The sequence below is a fragment of the Seriola lalandi genome, unplaced genomic scaffold, assembly GCF_002814215.2.
Source record: "Seriola lalandi dorsalis isolate HSWRI2012SDOR001 ecotype SW California unplaced genomic scaffold, Sedor1 jcf7180002054357, whole genome shotgun sequence".
Lineage (NCBI taxonomy): Eukaryota > Metazoa > Chordata > Actinopteri > Carangiformes > Carangidae > Seriola > Seriola lalandi.
In genome coordinates, this window is record NW_019524910.1 from 350,101 (window position 1) to 359,294 (window position 9,194).

Below are 9,194 nucleotides of genomic sequence, written 5' to 3' on the forward strand. Positions count from 1 at the left end.
AATAATTGCTATCCTGAGGTGTTTTTAGATGTATTCCTTTTTTGTATTTCATCTTTTAACATGGATAATGCTTTTCGTAAGTGAAGCCATTTGTGATGGGAGTGTTGGCAAGGACCAAAGTTGTTTTGGTAAAAAATATTAGTTTCCATGATCTGTAAGTGTAGACGTATCCTTTGTTTTTGTTTTTTTTTTCTTTTCTTTTCTTTTCATTTTTTTCTCCTTTTTTTTTCTATTTACGTACAAAACCAGAAAATAGACAAAAAAATCTGAGCTTACCCAAGAAGAAAAGCTGTCTATCTTGTGATCTCATGTCAGTACATCTTTATTGTGTTCAGTTTCTTTTCCTTGGGTATGTTGTGATGAACTGCTGTAAATTTGTACAGTTCATGTAAATTGATTGTGCGGAAGTTGTACAGATTTCTATATTTTGGAAGAAAAGTTTTTTTTTTTGTTTTTTTTCTCTGTAATAAAAGATTTCCTATCTTGGCATCATATTCCCCTTTGAGCTGTGTCATTATTTACTTACTGTTCAGTTTCAATAAGTCTCAGCTTTACAGTTCCACATAAAAGAAGTCAGGGAAATCTACTTGCATTTTGTATTTGTAAACTATATTGTATACATTTAGAGCTCCACAAACCTAAACCCTGATGTGGTGGCCTAGATTGGAATTTGACCTCCCAGTCTTTGAGGACTGACTGCACCATCTGTGCAAAGAGGACTGGAGAGGAGATCAAGTCAGCAATTCTCCTGCCTCACTCACATTTGTCCCTCTGGATAGACAGTAAACTGCACTTCACGTATAAAGAGATTTCAGATATTATAAGCACATGATCCTACCACAGAGCTGACTGTAGCTTGCTGCTGAATTTGATTTATATAAAAAAAAAAAAATTTTTTTTTAAAAAAAAAAATGCTCAAATGGTGCCATAATTTTGTATTTAAACATGCAAAGTGAGAAAATCTGCTTCACTGAAGAACTGGATGACTCAGTGATGTTGATGCAGCTCCATATTTTGGGAGGAACTGTGGAACATTTCATAAGCTGTTTGCTGCTTTCCCTTAAAAGGCCTGCTGCCTGCCCTGATCAGCAAATCCAATCACTTCACATCCAAACGCTCAGGCCCGTGTTGTTTTCGGACACTTGGAATAAAACTCAGTGTTCCAGTTTCAATCCAAATGGAGCTGCCAGTGCTTCCACCTATTAAATGATAGGATGTGACAGATGGTACCGTTAGCAAGGATTCTATCAAAAACTCAGGGGAAAAAAAAGTGCTAACTCGGCCAGGGCACTGAAATGCACAATACTGCTGCACCCGAACCAGCTGACTCTGCAAAACCCAGGGTTTGGATTAAGACTGCAATCCTTTGCAGCGTTCTGAATCCCCCAGGTTGCTTAGCAGCAAGAGGAAAAAGAAAAACATTTGGCTCATTTTGACACATAGACAAAGGAGGGAGCGAGAAGAGCTGGTTTAGCAGGAGCCGAGGGCGTGGGGGGGGGGTGGAGTGCACCGAGAGGGAAGGTGACTGGGCTTATGTTTAACTCGGGTTTTACCTCTCCAAACACTGGCTAACACGAGGCCTCGGCAGCTGGGGTGTGTGGATGTTGTAGTTTTAAATGACTGGCTGTCAGCGTGAGCTACAATGTGAGATTTCAGTCAGATTCAGGCCCGGCCTCCTACAACGCCACGGGCAGATTTTGTGTAGAAAATTCTCTGAAGTGCGTATTCCTCAAGTTCCCTGTTCGATCTCCGTGGAAGCAGGTTCAAAGATTCCCAGGGTGTGCCTGACTAAATGGCGCAGTGTGGTGTTGTTTTGTGTGAAAATATCATCATGGGGGGAAGTGAATGAAGAACCATCCAACAGCAACACACAAAGAACAAGTGGTCCAGATTTAACAAGATTTTGCAATCCTCCTTGGACAGACTTTGCAATGACTCATTTGAGCAAGATGTTTTGACACGTTTTTCATCCCTTAAAAATAAGAAGTGGATTGCAGAGGCTGTGGTTGTGTTCAAACTTCTCCCTTTGATATTACATTTGATTGCTGTTGGTGATTTTTACACAAATATGCCCATAAATGCTTTTAAAAAAGTTTATTTCAAAATATCCTGGAGGCTAAATTATGGGAATGAACATTAAAATTTCATATAAACGAAATGTAAGATTTGATCATAAATATTTTCTTACTATACTGAATCAATCACTATTCACTCGATTCAAAGTCTATTGCAACACATGTCAGAATATCATCAAATTGTCGTCTAAGACTTGCACTGGAGTTTCAGCTTGGCACTGATGAAACAGCAGTGTAATATATTCTGCCCTGCCCTCCCACTCACATAGCAACAGAGGTCACCCGATAGAGATGGCTTGATTAGGTAGAAAGTCCCAGAAGGTGTGGCTGATTACCATGGAAGGAAGGTACTTAATTTAGTCTGATGCTATGATAAACCGCTGACATAGATCAGTCTATTTAAAGTTATTAACTTAATTTCTAACAAAATGACTTGAACATAAATTGATATTTAATATTTTGCTTCTCTGTCCTCTGTCCTCTCTCCTTTGTCCTGTAGCAAACTTCTGTCCTCTGAGTCTGTGACAACATTTATGTCCACTGACTCTGAACCTTGTATACAAGCAATATGTTGCTGTCTGAGAACAAAGGCCTGGTGAGTGACAGTGTGAGCTTGTGTGTCTGCTAACAGGGGGAGGCAGACATCTGGGACCCGCTTTATTGCCAGTGAGATGACAGGGTAGCCCTCCTGCAGAGTGTGAGTGTGTATGTGTGTGTGTGTGTGTGTTTATGCTATTCTACTTAAAGGACAAAAGCAATGCTGCAGCTGCATAAGTCACACAGCCTTTTGCGAGTGCGCCTCACACTGTGCTTTGTGTGTCTTTAGGGCACTTCACCACTTCTCAAAGTCAGGTGCAGGGGCGAAAAGTGTTGCTAGGCATCACCGGCATAAAGAAGACTAGTTTTATTTTGCTGTTTTGTCACCATTCGTGAATGCAGAAACACAAGAACTGAATTTTTTCCACGCTTATCTAATGTGTCCACAACCAAATATTTCATGATCTGTGTAACTGAGAACCACAGCTGTGCAGTACTCTAGTGTTTTTCCGTTGGGTTTCCGCTATATTAGTATCCCTGTGTTCCTTGTGAGTGTGTGCCTCATTCAGAAGTCAAGGACGAGCAGATTCCTCTTTGAAACAGATCCCTGCCTTGCCCATGTGTGTCTCCAGGGTATACAGACGATACCAGCTATCTCTCTCCCTCCCCTCAGGGCACTATTCATCCTCACACTGACATCTGCTTTGCCTCCTCTGCATACGCCCTTCCCACCAGCATCCAAACAGGGACAATGAACGAAACAGAAGACTGTGGGGACAAAGACATCCAGCTCGGACCGGCCACGTCATTGACACTGGGTGGATTGACCGAGAGAGGGGTCTTTAGGGAGGAGGTTACTATAGTATGACAGTTAACCAGTGGAAAGCCTTGTCCTAAATCAAACAAGGAGGTGTGAAGACATCGCTTTTGTGCTGATGTCAAACAGTGACTTTACTTTCTTCCTTGAAGAGTGTGTGTGTGTGTGTGTGTGTGTGTGTGTGTGTGTGTGTACTGTTTTTGTACGGTGCGTGTAAATACACATTTGACTATTTAGACGTGCTGGCGTTCACGTGTCTCTGCATTTCCGAGTTAGACTTTGCTCCAGGGGTCATATAAACAAGAGCTCTAAATTAAACAGACTAATGACAAGAACAGTGTGCAGGTGACAAAGATGATAAATGACAGCACTGTTTCTCATATGCAATTCTATCTCAGCTGTCACACATTAGTACAATCCATGACACTTTTACTCAAATTACTCTACTTAATTCTCCTCAGTGTTTTGTGTAACTAAAACTAATTTAGACAGGAGTCAATGGTACAAATACAGAATGTCTTCTGAAAAAACTGTCCAAACTTATTGTCCGGTTAGCTCAGTTGCTAACAAGCTCGCTAACTGAGAAGAAATCAAACAGATAGTTAGCTTCCCCTTTCAATCACTCTTTGGTTAATGAAATAATGTAATCGTAAGAAGTAAGAATCAAGGAGACCAACTGTGACTGACTGGCATGTTTGTGGCTTGCTAGTATGTTAGCTTGCTAGCTACAGTGGGTCACCAACTAGCCTTGTGAGTTATAACCAAGAAAAGAACTGGGTTGCCATGGTGACCAGTGAGAGCAACCATGACTAAACAGACAAACAAATAAGCCCCATCGGCAGAAACACTAAACTGAAAACTGAAATTGAACAATGGACTATTTGATTGTCGGGTGATCTCTGGAATGACAGATGCCACTTTAATCAAAAATGCAAGTGTGTTGCAAATTGTCTCTTTGAATTGTGTGTTTATAAATTTAAATGTAAATATATAATATGTAATGTGTGTGTCACAGCAGCAGCAGATTCTGATTGGTTTGACATTTGTCTCTCTGTCCTTCGCTCAGGTCTTGTACTCTCTTGTCTGTGGAGTTGAAATGTCTTTTTATGGCCACTTAGAGAAAGAGGTAAAGTAAGAGCGCGTGATTTGATCTGCATCTCTTCACGGTCTATCTTCAGCAACCCACCACTTCCTCAAGCCATCTCTCCTTTCTTTAGGCAAAAATAGCTAATCTCATTACTCACCCTATATCTTCCTCTCAGGTTATGTCCTCTCTTTTTCCCCAGATTCTTCTTCACTTCTTGCACCCCTCCCTCCCTTCCTCCCCTTCTTCATACCCACTCAACCACCTCACCCGCTGTCTATCTTTATCCCTCCTTCTCCAGGCTGCCGGTGTCACCAGTCAGCTCACACTCACACAGCAGAGGAATTCATTCCAGAGTCTGGCAGCAGGCCTTATTGGGGTAAGGTGAAGGATCTCAGAGGGAATCATGTGATAGTGTGTCTCTGTCTGCACGCCGCTCTTGTGTTTTCAGGGCTTATGTGCGTCTGGGTGAGAAAGAAACTGAATCTAAATGGGAGAACAAAAGGTGGCATTCTGGGCATTCAGTGGTTCCTGAAGTAAAATCCAAGGGCGTAGGTTTGCATATAGACAAGCAATAATAAAATAAAATGTTTTGAGTGAAGTCATATTAGATCAATCCAATGTGCGCTGTTATTTAACCATGTTAACTAGTGTTAACTAGCAAGCAAACCATCGCTTCGGTCTTCAGTAGGCTAGCAGTCAGGTTGCTAGCGGAACCAAACATAAAATGGTGGATCTATAAAAGTAAATCTAACCATGAATATTATGTCTTATTTTATGCCTTATTATCCTATGATGTTTTTGTGACATTTTATTCCTTACTAAACTATGACATTTTATGCTTTATTATACTATGATGTTTTTATGACATTTTATGCCTTACTATACCATGACATTTTTATGAGATTTTCTGCCTTACTATATTGTTACGTTTGATGCCTTACTATACTATGACGTTTTTTGGTATTTTTATGCCTGACTATACTATGTTGTTTTATGCCTTGCCATGCTATGACGTTTTTGTGACCTTTTATACCATACTATACCATGGTGTTTTTTGGCGTTTTTATGCCTAATAATATTATTTCGTCTCATGCCTTGCCATACTATTATGTTTATATGACCTTTTATGCCTTAATATATATGACGTTTTTTGACAATTTTATGACATACTATGATGTTTTTTGATATTTTTATGCCATACTATACTATGTTGTTTTATGCCTTGCCATGCTATGACGTTTTTGTGACCTTTTATGCCTTAATATACTATGATGCTTTTTTGACATTTTATGCCATACTACACTATATAACAGGAAGCAGCAGGTACGGCTTGGCCCCCACATGTCTGCCTCCCTCACCACCAACAATGGAGCTCCGCAAGGCTGTGTCCTCTCCCCATATCTGTTCTCCCTGTTCACCAACGACTGCACCTCCAGCCATAGGTTCTGCTCCATCACGACCAGGACCACAAGACACAGGAATAGTCTTGTTCCGGGTGCCATCACTCTCCTCAACAATCCAACCCAGTCACCTATTTGCACCCCTCCCCGCCAAAGGGATTGCAATACAACTGAACTCAAATCGAAACACGTAACATTTAACCATGCAATAACGTACAGTATGATTGTATTTATTTCTTAACTTGAATTTTTTTTATGTAATTTTGATTGTGTGTTTTTGCTTGTTCCTACCCTCTTGTGCTGTTCTCACCAAGTTAAATTCCTGTGTGCTGTGTACATTTGGCAAATAAAGAGATTCTGATTTTGATTCTGATTCGGATGCCATTTTATTTCTTACCATAGTATGACATATTTATGACATTTTATGCCTTAACATATTATAACATATTTATGACATTTTATGCCTTAATATACTCTGGCATTTAATGAGTTACTATGCTAAGATGTTTTTATGCCTTACTATAATATGGCGTTTATATGAAAATCTATGCCTTGATATAGTATAATTTTTTTTCATGACATTATATGCCTTACCACAATATGATGTTTTTATGAAATTTGATGCCTTACTATATTACGATGGTTTTTGGCCTTTTTATTCCTTACTATGCTATGTCATGTGATGCCTTACCATACTATGACGTTTTTATGACATTCTATGCCACACTATACTGTGACGTTTTTTTGGCATTTTTCTACAATACCATACTTTTAAATTTTTCAGCATTTTTATGCCTATTAATATTATTTCGTCTCATGCCTTGCCATACTATGACATTTATATGACCCTTTATGCCTTAATATACTATGATGTTTTTTTGGCATTTGATGCCATACTATACTTAGATGTTTTTTGGCATTTTATGACATACTATACTATGACATTTTTTGACATTCTTATGCCATACTATACTGTGACATTTTTCAGCATTTTTAGGCATAATAATATTATTTTGTCTCATGCCTTGCCATACTATGACGTTTATATGACCCTTTATGCCTTAATATACTATGATGTTTTTTTTACGTTTTATGCCATACTATACTATGACGTTTTTTGGCATTTGATGCCATACTATACTTAGATGTTTTTTGGCATTTTTATGTCACACTATACTATGTCGTTTGATGCCTTACCATACTATGAAGTTTATATGCACTTTTATGCCTTAATATACTATCATTTTTTTATGACCTTTTATGCCATATTATACTGTGACATTTATTTAGCATTTTTGCCATACTACGACTTTTTTTGGGTATTTTTATGCCTAATAATATTATTTCGTCTCATGCCTTGCTATACTATGACGTTTTTTGGAATTTTTTAAGCCATACTATACCATGATGTTTTTTTGACGTTTTATGCCATACTATTCTGTGACGTTTATATGACCTTTTATGCCTTAATATACTATGATGTTTTTTGGAATTTTCATGCCACACTATACTTTGACATTTTTCAGCATTTTTATGCCATACTATATTACGATGGTTTTTGGCCTTTTTATGTCTTACTATATTATGTTGTTTGATGCCTTAATACACTATGACGTTATGACTTACATTATCATTTCGTTTTATGCCTTGCCATACTATGATGTTTTCATGACCATTTATGCCTTAATATACTATGACGTTTTTTGGCATTTTATGCCATACTATACTATGATGTTTGTAGATATTTTTATGCCATACTATACTTAGATTTTTTTTGCATTTTTGTGCCTTACTATACTATGTCATTTGATGCCTTACAATACTATGACATTTTTATGACCTTTTATGTCTTAATATACTATGATGTTTTTTTGACATTTTTTGACATTTTTTGACATTTTATGTCATATTATACTATGACTTTTTTGTCATTTTTATGTCATACTTTGACATTTTTCAGCATTTTGATGCATAATAATATTATTTCGTCTCATGCCATGCCATACTATGACGTTTATATGACCCTTTATGCCTTAATATACTATGATGTTTTTTTGAAATTTTATGACATTTTATACTTAGATGTTTTTTGGCATTTTTATGCCTTACTATACTATGTCATTTGATGCCTTACCATACTATGACGTTTTTATGACCTTTTATGTCTTAATATACTATGATGTTTTTTTGAAATTTTTTGACATTTTATGATATACTATACTATGACGTTTTTTGACATTTTCATGCCACATTATACTTTGACATTTTTCAGCATTTTGATGTATAATAATATTATTTAGTCTCATGCCTTGCCATTCTATTACATTTATATGACCTTTTATGTCTTAATTAACTATGATGTTTTTTTGACATTTTATGCCATACTATAGTATGACGTTTTTTGACATTCTATGCCTTACTAAGATGTTTTTTGGAATTTTCATGCCTTACCATACTATGTCGTTTCATGCCTTGCCATTCTATGACGTTTATATGACCTTTTATGTCTTAATTAACTATGATGTTTTTTTGACATTTATGCCATACTATACTATGACGTTTTTTGACATTTTCATGCTACATTATACTTTGACATTTTTCAGCATTTTGATGTATAATAATATTATTTAGTCTCATGCCTTGCCATTCTATGACGTTTATATGACCTTTTATGTCTTAATTAACTATGATGTTTTTTTTTACATTTTATGCCATACTATACTATGACGTTTTTTGACATTCTATGCCTTACTAAGATGTTTTTTGGAATTTTCATGCCTTACTATACTATGTCGTTTGATGCCTTACAATACTATGACGTTTTTATGACCTTTTATGTCTTAATATACTATGATGTTTTTTTGAAATTTTTTAAGCCATACTATACCATAATGTTTTTTAGCATTTTTATGCCTTACTATACTATGTCATTTGATGCCTTACCATACTATGATGTTTTTATGACCTTTTATGTCTTAATATACTATGATGTTTTTTTGAAATTTTTTGACATTTTATGCCATTATTTACTATGACGTTTTTTGACATTTTCATGCCACATTATACTTTGACATTTTTCAGCATTTTGATGTATAATAATATTATTTAGTCTCATGCCTTGCCATTCTATGACGTTTATATAACCTTTTATGTCTTAATTAACTATGATGTTTTTTTAAAATTTTATGCCATACTATACTTAGATGTTTTTTGGCATTTTTATGCCTTACTATACTATGTCATTTGATGCCTTACCATACTATGACGTTTTTATGACC

General features: G+C 36.5%; 1 long non-coding RNA gene across 1 annotated transcript; it reads left to right on the forward strand.

Moving 5' to 3' along the window:
• Positions 1-913: 913 nt before the first annotated feature.
• LOC111656487 (uncharacterized) lies at positions 914-6,283 on the forward strand. The gene is made up of 2 exons (XR_002760867.2): positions 914-4,892; positions 5,830-6,283. It is a non-coding gene; the product is annotated as an uncharacterized LOC111656487 (long non-coding RNA).
• The last annotated feature ends 2,911 nt before the right edge of the window (positions 6,284-9,194 follow it).